This window comes from Ananas comosus, linkage group 18, assembly GCF_001540865.1.
Source record: "Ananas comosus cultivar F153 linkage group 18, ASM154086v1, whole genome shotgun sequence".
Lineage (NCBI taxonomy): Eukaryota > Viridiplantae > Streptophyta > Magnoliopsida > Poales > Bromeliaceae > Ananas > Ananas comosus.
Window position 1 is genome coordinate 1,609,220 of NC_033638.1, and position 10,733 is coordinate 1,619,952.

The following is a 10,733-nucleotide window of genomic DNA, read 5'->3' on the forward strand; positions in this document are numbered from 1 at the left end:
AAAGAAGGATAAGATGGAGGAAAAGAAGAGGATCATCATCACCATCATCATCTTCTTTTTCTCACCATTGGAGCAAGCTTAGAGAGGTAAGCTTGGTGCCCTCTCATAGTAGATCTTTAGAGATAGATTTTTGATCTCTAAAAATGGTTGGAATGGAACCCTAACATGCTATCAAGATGGTTTTCCCCCATTTTATAGATCGATTTAGTGGATTTGGTAGTAGTAGCATATAGGGCATCCAAAATGGAATTTTGTGATTTGGAAGGGTTTGATCTCATTTGACCCTCTATAAACCTAATTGATAGGTAACGAAACGCATTGGCGAAGTCGGTTCGGCAATCCGACAAGCCGTTACAAAGATATTGAAGAAACGGACGTTTGGAGCTTCGTTTCCGCCTGGAAGGCCGAGGCGACGTCCATAAATCGCGAGATTGGGTCCCGAGCACTGTGACAACAAAGCGAAGACCTTTAATTCTTGGAACAGCAAAGCGGCGCGCTATTGGAGTGCAACTACAAGATCGGGCCCAACGGGTGCCGAGTGCCGTGGGAGGCCGATTGCAAGTGTCGACGAGCAATCGGAAAGCTAGCTAAGGTGGGTTGTGCTTACCGAAGCGACTAGGTCGCCTTTTATATCTAAGAACATACGGTTTCATATTAACGCATGTTAATAAAATGACGTAGATGATGCATATATTAAAAATGCTAAGTAGAATGCATGATGAACATGATGTATAAATGCTAGAGGATCGGATGAGTGCATGAGCAGCATGACTATATATATATGCATGTAAACTAGATGATAACTCTAGAAGTGTAGAGTTGATTGAATGAGAACAATAGAATACTCGATTGGACAATTAGGATGTCAATTAGATCGAGTGGCACCTAAACTTAGTGTTAAAGAATATAGGTTAAACGAGTAAACCTAGAGTCGAACAAGTCTAGGTGTGTGGCATCGAACCTAGTGTTAGTAAACATAGGTCGAACAAATGAACCTAGAGGTTGACATCTAGGCAGAGATGAGATGGAACCTAGCGGTTTTACCTAGGTTATGTATATGATAAACCTAGAGTAAAGTTAAACCTAGGTTGTTGAGAATAGTGGTATTGACCACTAGGATGTTCTAGGTCGACAACATAGGGTTCGTTATGGACCCTCGACCTGTGGAAAGTGGATTCCGGAATCCCAGGACTTGTGATGACCCTGGTATCAAGGTTAGGGCGTGTGCGACGACTTTGCCGCCGAGGTTGATACCGAGGAAGGATTGGGGGCGATCACATGGAGATCACCGCCCGGAGCTTGGACCATTGACATGGCGTGTGCGATGATTTCGCCGCCGGATGGTTAAGTCGATTGTGGATCAGGCCGCCGGAATTGACTGAAACCATTGCTGGGTAAGTACGATACGGGTGTCGCCAGTTGGCTAAGTCGTAACTGAAATCATTGTTGGGTGAGGTACGATTAGTTTGCCGCCAGATGGATAGGTCATGACTTGAGTCCTCGCTGGGTAAGTGCAACGTGTTCGCCGCCAGAATGGCTATGTCAAGGGACTTGAGCCGGGTTCAGCGTGTGCGACGATTTCGCCGCTAAGAGGCTAAGTCACAGAGGGCGGTAGGCTGTTGCGCGGCCAGTGCACGGACTATCCGCGGATGATTTACTCGAAGCTGAGTCGGGTGGTTAGCTTCGATAAAGTAGTGGAACCCTTATGAGCTAGTGATAGAGGCTTGAGCTAAGGTAATAGAGACCTTAGAAGCCAGTGGACTTGAGTGTGACCCTAAGGTAATAAAAACCTCAGAGTTGAATGATGTGAGCTAAGAGTAGCCAAGTAAAGTGTAGAATCAATTGATCTACTAGTTGTTGCATAGAGTTGCATGATTTTCATATCGCATATCGTGAGGCATGGCATGTATTTCAATTCGAATATATATATCTGTTGTATATTGTTGAACTAACATGTTGCAGTGCCTCCTCGAACCTATTGGTCGAGCTTTTCCCTTGGGTGGCCGTGCCCACTGGAAACCATGGAGTTGGTTCTCACCCCACGTTGTTTTGGGGTGTTACAGGTTCGCACGTGAGCGGCGCGGCGGCGCGAGGAAAGGGCGTAGCTCCATAGATAGCGCCCTATCACAAAGACCGAGGTAGCAGTACCCTGAGACAGTCTAGCTTAGGGGACTAGAAGACAATGAACCAAGTTGTATCAAACTTGTAAATCAAATGTAATAACTGAGATTGTATTTGGAAGTCTAATGTAAAAGAAAAACTGTGATGTAAAATGCATGTAATGAGAATGCTTGTAATAGCTATAAGTTTATGTTGTTGATACTTCCTCATGCAATCTATTTGTTGGTATCGGTTCCTAGTTGGAACCTTCGTATTGTGTTGATTGCGATGCCTTGAATGTACAGGGGAGACTCTGTACGCAGTACAGGAAAAACCCTATCCGTTCCGCGGTCTGTCGGCGTGCCCGCGACCCTGCCAAATAGGTTGGCGGTCGCAGGGCGTGACATATACATAATGATGTTGCCCCAACTCATTCAAATAAACATGTATTCACATGCATATGCAACAATTCCAATTCATAATGTCAAAGAAGACATAGAGGGAATTCACCCACCTACTAATCGACGCTTCAAATCAATCCTGCAGGCAAAGGTAGCCCGAAGCCTCCAAGCACCCTAGTAATATTCGAAAATCAACTAGGAGCATATCTCACATTTCTACGCGAATCGCTCGCATAAAGACCTCATTTAGGTAGATTCTCACCTAAAATAGTGTCAAAGTTGGAATTCTTGCTTCGGTTCAGGTTAGAACACCTAGAATCAACCTTCGAAAGCTCTCAATTTTCAGTTCAAAAACTACTATGCTGCTGCGAACCTGCTGTGAACAAGTACCAAAATCAGCATTAATGCCCCTACATAACAACATAGTATAAGCTAAAATCTCACTTGTTTAGATTCCAAACTTGTAATTCCACTTCCTACTGGTTGAAGTATACCCAAAACCAGCTCACAAGGTCAAGATATTCTGCTCAAAGTGATTCTCAAGGCTGCTGCAACCATATACCAAAAACAGCTTCAATACTTCACCAATAAACTTGTTTTAGCATCTACATAAGGCAATCAATTAGCTACTTACCTTTTCCAAGTTTCGATCCAACTCCCCTGGTTTCAAATTGCAGGACCTCAGCAATACCAGCTTCAAAAGTTACTCGAAACTCAGTTGCAAGGTTCACATGTCCTGCTGTGAACAACGCCAAAACGACATAAAAACTATCACTAATTTCAGCATCTAAGTAGGAAAGAATGACTAATTAATCACCTTCCCATTTCAATTCAGCTTATCCTGGGTTTAAGGCTAAAGAATCACAGCAAATAACTTCTCTAAAGTTGTTAAAACCTCCCCCCAAATCCGCTGGCAGCGAAGAGAACTAAAACAACTCAACTTAACTACTTAGCATCAAACTATGGAAAGGTTGGATCAAATACCTTTCTACAGATCCTCCTCAACAAATTTGTGTTTTAGGGTTGAAGAATTGCTGCTAAAACACTCTTTCCACTTTGCAGGAGTTGCTCCAATCCTTCCTAAACCAGCAAGCATCAAGAAAAAGATGAAATCAAGCTCAAATCCTTGATTTCTACTTAGAGAGAGAGAAAACCTAGAGAGAGAAAGTAAAAATGGTGCAAACCCTTTTCTCTATGCTCCAGCAACCCCTAAGTAACAGCAAGAGTCGTGCTGGGTCTTAAGGAGATAAGATTGAGTGGAAAAAAACCAAAATAGGCTTGCTGCCACGCAGCTACAGTGCTAGTACCGATACTCCAAAATTCTGTCACCGGTACACAGTGCAAAATACAGATTTTGCATTTTGCAATGCACTTTTGCTCTTCCGATCACTTGTTCGCTCTAGTAACTTGCCGAAACCTCTCGATAACCCTTCAAAAAAAATGTAGAATAGTTCCAATTACCATTCCAACACTCGAACTTCGCAACTTGCCAAAGTTCAGTGTACTACAATTGGGGTGTCACAAACTCCCCCCGTTAAGGACCTGACGTCCTCGTCAGTCCAATCATACATAGTCTAAGATCACTAGGTGATTTGAGACTTGTCTCGCTAGCCTTTGTCATTCCGACCTGGACTTAGCCTGTCAATCACCGATCCTGGCTTAGTCTGTCATTCCGACCCTGACTCAGCCAAGACTCATCTCACACTTCCGACTGGTGAACTGGCTCTGATACCAAATGTAACGACCCAGCCCACTAGCAACAATAACTCGTTGGGCCCAAACACCGGCCCAAAATACTTAAGCCCAGTTATTATTACTAGTGTATAAGTCTCTTATAAACCCAATAACAACCCTATTCCCATCCGATGTGGGACTATTGGGGTGTCACATAGGGATGCCGAAATGTGAGAATCTAAGCCCCGTGATTTATCTTCGCCTATTTCCCTCGATCTAAGGCTAACAAAAGCAAAAGGAGATTTTTCTTCAATAGGGTACCATAGACTCGTCGAAACTTCGATCCGAGTCGCCCAACGTGTCGAACTACCCTTCAATTAGGAACACAAGAGGTCAATTTCATCATTGGCCTCAATTCCTACAAAACCCTAATTTCCACCTTAGGGTTTACACATACTACACATACCATATTCCCTTAGGATTTCATAGCATAACGTAAGCTCTCAAATCCCAAGAACTCTAAAACAAGCAATTTAGGGTAATTACACTAAACCCTAACATGTAGATGAAGGAACTTACCTTTACTCCCTTGCTACTCAAGTCCTTCGTTGCCTTAGAACTCATTCATCTCCAAGAGCTCTAATCGACAACTTCAATCTCCTCCAATTCCACCTTGATGGAGAGATTCTTGAGAGAGAAGGAGAGGAATAAGAAGAAAATGAGAGGGATAGCTCTTGCCCGTAAATAAAGAATTATTGCATTGGGCCCCTTATATAGGTCAGCACAGTTGCAATTTAACCCTTCAACTATCATCACCTAAAACTATTTAATTTCAGCCCTTTATAGGGCTGAGTATTGGTACTCGAATTGGAGTACCGGTACGCAAGCTCTCCAGTATCGGTATCCGCTATCGGGTACATCAACCTGAACGTTGCGTAACTGAATTTTATGCAGAGTACCGGTACGTATTGTCCAGTATTGGTACCTCCAGTACCGGTACCAGCTATGCAGTTTCAGTACACACTGATGCAACTGTTAGTTATATGCCCTATAAGCCAATCTCTGCCATAACTTAAAGGGATAATATCAGTGTACTTTTCTTTTATGATTAAATCTGGCATTCTTCATTCATATTATTGCCAAATGCATATTTATGAATCGTCCATAGAATTAATAGTAGAAGAATTAACTTTCTAAGAAGTTAGAAATTTGAGACATATATTCTTCTGTAATTAATTCTTAAATGCTCCTGATCATAGGATTATCACGAGGGCGGTGGCAAATCCGGATAGATCAGTGTATGCTGTACTTTCCTTATGGGATGACGAGTCTCAAGTCATTAGTGTGGTGACACTAGAGTAAGCATATAGGTGAATGTTGGAGAACAATTTCACTGAGCGTGACCAACTATNATAAACAATCACATGGATGCCTACTCACTTGTCAGTGAATTGTTCCATACTGTAGTAGTGTGAGTGATCCTTTGACCTGAGGCACCACGGTTATCTTGCGTGTGGGTTATTGTAGTTTGACTGTGTAAATACTTATACCCTAATCATGGGTTAAGTCAACACATGTTGGCTACAGTGGGTCATACGTGGAGATAGGTGTGTGTCAAGATGGAATCTATCACCCTCGATAGAGAGGTAATTGTCCTATGCTATCTGTTTTACAAGTCTTTGGCCAAGGCAGTATGATTTTATGGAAAGGAGTTTCCATATTAGTTGTTAATCAGATTAGACATATGATTGAGTAATGGGGTTTGACGAGTAATCCATAACCTCGGCTCTATCGGGACAAATGGTAGAAGGATTTTATCACATGGTAACTACACCTAGAGGTTCTGTCTATTGTTAATTCTACTTGGATTGCCGCGATATACTGCTAGGTGCCACTCGTGGATTGTGCGACCCATGAGAGTAATTAAGATAGTTAATCACACTCAGTTGGGAAAGCCAAATATGTTTTGGTCCATCGAGAAGAGTTCCGATGGTGACACTAAAAGAGTTTAGTGTCACATTTCACTACCGGATAGAATTGAACCTATGTGGTCACACACAATAAAGGCTGCATGTGATCTAGTGCTTGGAGAATTAATAGAGATCATTTGGCTAAAGTAGCAGAGTAAGAATTTATTTGCTAAGGTGGTTAGCAAAAACTCTAATTATAAAATTGAAAATTGTAGAGTGACCTAATACTAAATTTGATTTAGTTTGAGGGCTTATGTGCAATAGTTGCAACAATTTATGAGGTGACAACTCTCTCTTTAATTAATCCTCGTATTAATTTGTTGGGAGGTGAGGACGAGTAAAAAGAAAAGAAAGACAACGTGCATAATAATTGTACATATTAGTTATACTATTAATGGAGAAGAAAAGTGAAAACGTTTTCCTTTCCTCTCTTCTTCTCTATGCATATCAGATGAGAGGAGTTAACTCTCCTCTCATTTATGGTGAGCGTTTTCTTTCTTTCTCTCCTCTCCAAATTTGAGAGAGAGATGCTTTATTAATGAACGTTTCATTAATTATGAGAACGCTCCTCCACCTCCACCTTGTCTTTTTGCCCCACCTATAAATCAAAGCATCTCCCAATGAAGAAATAAGATAGGTGATTTGAAATAGAATACAAAACAAAGAGAGAAAGCTTTTCAATTTTATAGAGCTCTCTTTTAATCACAAGAGAGTGGTTCTCCTATATTAATTGGTCTCTATAGTTAATCCTCTTGAAATTGCTAGCACAATTTGGGGATTAATTTTTCTCCATATTGACATAAGAGATCGCGAAAGGAGTTTCGAGATTACAATGTGATTGTGTGAAGCACAGATCCCGGAGCAGCCTTGTGTGGATACACATAGAGGCCGAACACTTGTGCGGCTCAAAGGACCAGAAGTTCAGATCCACATCAACCGCAAAATAATTTCGGTAATTTGCACAGGTTGAAATTCGAACCTTTCTTCTAATTAGATTAGAATAATAATTTTTGTGTGTCACACAAGATGATCTTAGTACATACTAATATCATAAATATTATGATATTAAAATATACATGATTGGATCATATTTTATAAATAAAATTTATTTCCGCTGCATTAAATACACATGCAGATGCATACATTTCCTTACAGTGGTATCAGAGCCACCCTCGTGTCACCACAAAAATTATTCTTGTCATTGATTTGGATTTGGGGTTGTATGATTTAACCCTAATGCGAAAGCAGATACAAAAGATATTTCATATATTTGATATATGAAAGTAATTGGTGACAATCATAAATCCCGGGTGACGTAGTTAATATGTCATTATTTTATAGTAGTTAATTCTTTAAGTTAGCATGCAATTAATAAAAGGATTTTAATTGCATATAACTTAATCTATTAACCTAAGTTGGTTATATATAAAGGCTAAATCAAATTACATATATTGGGGCATGAGATGCACTATATGTTTTATCATATGGTCTGGGATTATTTAGTCATTAATGTTTAATATTATTTTGTATTAGATACAAAATAATTGCATTAGATGCAATTAAAAATATGATCCGATGAGACTGAAATAAAGGCCAAAACCCCCTATTATAAATATTAAGTTGTAACAAAGAGTATTATGAACACCCTATTGTGGCCTTCTACCGTTGTAAGGTGTTGGCGTTTTTCTAAATGTTGAGTGGTACGCATGGTTACATAGGCCACTTGCATGAAGAAAGCGCAACCACCTTATTAACATTTGATGTTATGTGGTAAAATTAGTACTGTATCCAATAACTGTTAGGTGAGGGTTCAATATTAGTTTTATACACATAATTGAACGGTAGGTCAAACTTAACTAGGATGTGGGGCCAATAACTGTTAGGTGAGGCTTTTATGTCCTAGAGGCCAAGGAATAATTGCAATATGTTTCTGAAACATTGGGCAAGAGTTGTCCACTCATCTATTTGCTAATTACCAATAACTATTAGGTGAAGTAATTTGCAAAATTGGTGAGACCGCAATCCCCACTACAAACCAAATTAAGAGGTTTCCGTTTCTGCACTAAGGGAGTATGAAGATCCGCAAAATTTAGTGGGAGACACCATTTGATTAAAAGTCCATAGTCAAATAGAATAATGAAAAGTACATAACTAACTGAATATCTTTCCCTTCTACAGAATATGGCTGCTTCTAACCCTCTTACTAAAATTCTTGATGCCAATCGCTTGACCGGCTCTAATTTTTCTAATTGGCTACGAAACTTGAGAATCGTTCTCAATTCTGAAAAAATTGCTATATTTTGACTACTGCCCCTGAACTTCCAGCTGATGACAATGAGCAAGAAAGAGCTGCTTATGAAAAATGGATAGATGACGATAACAGAGTCAGGTGTTACATATTGGCATCGATAAGCAATAAGTTGCAACGTCAACATGAACACATGGACAGTGCGTCGGCCATTCTACTTCACATAAAAGAACTGTATGGTGAACAGAGCCGCTCTACTCGATATGAGATATCGAAACGGCTGTTTCGAGCAAGAATGTCCGATGGCCAATCTGTTAATCATCATTGTTTGAAAATGATTGAAGATATAGAGGAGCTTGGGAAGCTTGGCCTACGGATGGATGTAGCCTTGCAGACAGATTTAATTCTGCATTCTTTACCTGACTCATTTTCACAGTTCATAATGAACTTTCAAATTAATAAGATTCAGTGCACTCTCTCAGAGCTCTTGAATATGTTGGTAACAGCAGAGGGAACAATAAAAGGTAATAAGGGGTCAATCTTGGCTATGGAACGTGCTTCATTCTCCAAAAGAAAGTCCAAATGAAGAAATAAGAAATCTAACAAGAAGCCAAAGGCCGATAGTAAAAGACAAGTTCCTAAGAAGGCCACTAAAGGAAAATGTTTCCACTGCAATGGAGATGGCCATTGGAAGAGGAACTGCCCCGAATACCTTGCTAGCCTAAAGGACAAGGCAAAGGACAAGCCTTCTAAAGGTAAGTTCAACCTGCTCATTATTGAGACTAGTCTGTCGGTATGTTTTACTACTACTTGGATAATTGATTCTGCATGCACTTCTCACTTGTGCACCTCGGTGCAGGGTTTAAGACAAAGTAGAAGGCTAAAGGAAAGAGAAATCATCCTACGAGTGGGTAATGTAGCAAAAGTTGCTGCATTAGCCGTAGGAACCTATCCTATACTATTACCGTCAGGCATAGTTTTAGAATTAGAAGATTGTCTCTATGTTCCTAATGCTAGTAGAAACTTAATTTCTGTTTCCTCATTAGCATTGACTGGTTATAAATTTATTTTTGAAATAAATACTTGCTAAATTTATTTGAGATATAAATTGATAGGCTATGGAACAATGATTGACAAATTATATCACTTGCATATGGATGTAAGTATAAATACAGTTGAGCAAGAAGTAAATGCCGTAGGGTCTAAGAGACCTAGATAAGAGGTAAATCACAAGTATATGTGGCATCTTAGATTTGGTCATATGGGTGAAGATCGGATTAACAAATTGGTTAAAGATGGGCTCTTGAGTTCATTGTCTTTTGAGCCGTATCCAATTTGTGAATCATGTCTTCAAGGAAAGATGACCAAATTACCCTTTATTGGACAAGGGGAAAGAGCCACTGAGATACTTGCCTTGGTGCATACTGATGTATGTGGACCATTTGATGTACAAGTGTAAGGACTGAGATTTTGACAGTGCAACTAAACTTACTGTTGACGATGTTTATGTGTGTGATTTAATTACATAAGCACCCGTCAAGTTTCAGGAGAAAATAAGTTAAGATGGAGAAGTTACGCGACCTGAACCGATAACTTGAAGTGAATAGTAACTCCGGCTTTTCGGATGAACCAGTGAGTAGAAGACAGTTCTGGTGTGCATTGGACTCCAAACATAGCGCTCCAATAGATCGTTTCGAACGGCTCGACTGTTCTGGACCTAATGGCACTGACGGAATTGAGTTATGATGCACGGTTGTCGAGAAAAAGGGGTTTGATTGGTTTCACATGTATTAATATAAGTGGCTACATAGTGAAAACAAAGAGGGTAGGTTCCGTCGCGTATCGGAGACCAAATCGGATGAAACAAGATGCTAGATTCGATTCCCCAGTCGTGCTGAACACGCTAGCGCAATCCGTTCGGAAATCCGATGGACGGATCTTCGGGAATCAGGAAAAGTCCGCTGAGGGGTCAAATTGGCAAAACGGATAAATCGCGAAAAGACCCTATATTTTATGCGCCGTTTCGCGTGAATTCGAACGTCGAGGGACGTGTACGCGTAATACACATTCTGGTAGGGGCTGGGCTTTAAATAAAATGCTTGGGAGGGCCTTTCCGCAACTATACATCTATGTATACATTTAGGTGTTAGGGTTTCACAAGGAAACCCTAACCCTAAAGCCTTCTCACCTCCCCAGCAAACCCTAGCCGCCTCAACTCTCCCTTGCCCTCACCGTGCGCGTGCCCCGACCTCCAGCAAGCAACTCCGGTCGCGGGAGAACCCACCTGAACCACCCTCTTCTCCTCCCTCGGCCACCCTCTCCACCATCTTGACCGAAAAT

The 10,733-nt window shown here is 40.7% G+C and overlaps 1 long non-coding RNA gene across 2 annotated transcripts; it reads right to left on the reverse strand.

Moving 5' to 3' along the window:
• On the reverse strand, positions 2,605 to 3,213 carry LOC109724470. Of its 2 annotated transcripts, XR_002219945.1 has the most exons (4): positions 3,136 to 3,213; positions 2,946 to 3,049; positions 2,764 to 2,877; positions 2,605 to 2,675 (listed from the first exon to the last, which is right to left on the reverse strand). It is a non-coding gene; the product is annotated as an uncharacterized LOC109724470 (long non-coding RNA). The 2 variants fall into 2 exon arrangements; XR_002219944.1 differs by having other exon boundaries at positions 2,605 to 2,877.